This window comes from Anomaloglossus baeobatrachus, chromosome 9 (genome assembly GCF_048569485.1).
Source record: "Anomaloglossus baeobatrachus isolate aAnoBae1 chromosome 9, aAnoBae1.hap1, whole genome shotgun sequence".
Taxonomy (NCBI): domain Eukaryota; kingdom Metazoa; phylum Chordata; class Amphibia; order Anura; family Aromobatidae; genus Anomaloglossus; species Anomaloglossus baeobatrachus.
Window position 1 is genome coordinate 206557880 of NC_134361.1, and position 2005 is coordinate 206559884.

The window sequence follows — 2005 nt, forward strand, 5'->3', positions numbered from 1 at the left end:
CCCCCCAAAGGAACAATTTCGCTTCAAAATGCCGAAAAGTTGCAATACCCCCCGAAACGAACACTTTCGCTTCAAAATGGCCAAAAATTGCAATACCCCCCCAATGGTACAATTTCGCTTCAAAATGGCCAAAAGTTGCAATACCCCCCCAAAGGAACAATTTCGCCTCAAAATGGAAAAAAAATTGCAATAATCCCCAAAGAAACAATTTCGCCTCAAAGTGGCCAAAAGTTGCAATACCACCCCCAAAGGAACAATTTCGCTTCAAAATGCCGAAAAGTTGCAATACCCCCCGAAAGGAACAATTTCGCCTCAAAATGGAAAAAAATTGCAATACCCCCCCAAAGGAACAATTTCGCTTCAAAATGGCCAAAAGTTGCAATACCCCCCCAAAGGAACAATTTCGCCTCAAAATGGCAAAAATTTGCAATACCCCCCCAAAGAAATAATTTCGCCTCAAAATGCCGAAAAGTTGCAATACCCCTCCAAAGGAACAATTTCGCTTCAAATTGGCCAAAAGTTGCAATACCCCCCAAAGGAACAATTTCGCTTCAAAATGGCCAAAAGTTGCAATACCCCCCCAAAGGAACAATTTCGCCTCAAAATGGAAAAAAAATTGCAATAACCCCCAAAGGAACAATTTCGCCTCAAAATGCCGAAAAGTTGCAATACCCCCCGAAAGGAACAATTTCGCTTCAAAATGACCAAAAGTTGCAATACCCCCAAAGGAACAATTTCGCCTCAAAATTAAAAAAAATTGCAATAACCCCCAAAGGAACAATTTCGCCTCAAAATGCCGAAAAGTTGCAATACCCCCCGAAAGGAACAATTTCGCTTCAAAATGGCCAAAAGTTGCAATACCCCCCCAAAGGAACAATTTCGCCTCAAAATGTCAAAAAATTGCAATACCCCCCCAAAGGAACAATTTCGCTTCAAAATGCCGAAAAGATGCAATACCCCCCCAAAGGAACAATTTCGCTTCAAAATGGCCAAAAGTTGCAATACCCCCCAAAGGAACAATTTCGCCTCAAAATGCCGAAAAGTTGCAATACCCCCCGAAAGGAAGAATTTCGCTTCAAAATGGCCAAAAGTTGCAATACCCCCCAAAGGAACAATTTCGCCTCAAAATGCCGAAAAGTTGCAATACCCCCCGAAAAGAACAATTTCGCTTTAAAATGGCCAAAAGTTGCAAAACCCCCCCAAAGGAACAATTTCACCTCAAAATGCCAAAAAGTTGCAATACCCCCCGAAAGGAACAATTTCGCTTCAAAATGGCCAAAAGTTGCAATACCCGCCCAAAGGAACAATTTCGCCTCACAATGCTAAAAAAATTGCAATACCCCCCTAAAGGAACAATTTCGCTTCAAAATGGCCAAAAGTTGCAATACCCCCCCAAAGGAACAATTTCGCCTCAAAATGGCAAAAAAATTGCAATACCCCCCCAAAGGAACAATTTCGCTTCAAAATGGCCAAAAGTTGCCATACCCCTCCAAAGAAACAATTTCGCCTCAAAATGCCAAAAAGTTGCAATACCCCCCCAAAGGAACAATTTCGCTTCAAAATGGCCAAAAGTTGCAATACCCCCCCAAAGGAACAATTTCGCCTCAAAGTGGCCAAACGTTGCAATACCCCCCAAAGGAACAATTTCGCTTCAAAATGCCGAAAAGTTGCAATACCCCCCGAAAGGAACAATTTCGCTTCAAAATGGCCAAAAGTTGCAATACCCCCCCAAAGGAACAATTTCGCCTCAAAATGCCGAAAAGTTGCAATACCCCCCGAAAGGAAGAATTTCGCTTCAAAATGGCCAAAAGTTGCAATACCCCCCAAAGGAACAATTTCGCCTCAAAATGGCAAAAAATTGCTATACCCCCCCAAAGGAACAATTTCGCTTCAAAATCGCCAAAAGTTGCAATATTCCCCCAAAGGAACAATTTCGCCTCAAAATGGCAAAAATTTGCAATACCCCCCCAAAGAAACAATTTCGCCTCAAAATGCCGAAAAGTTG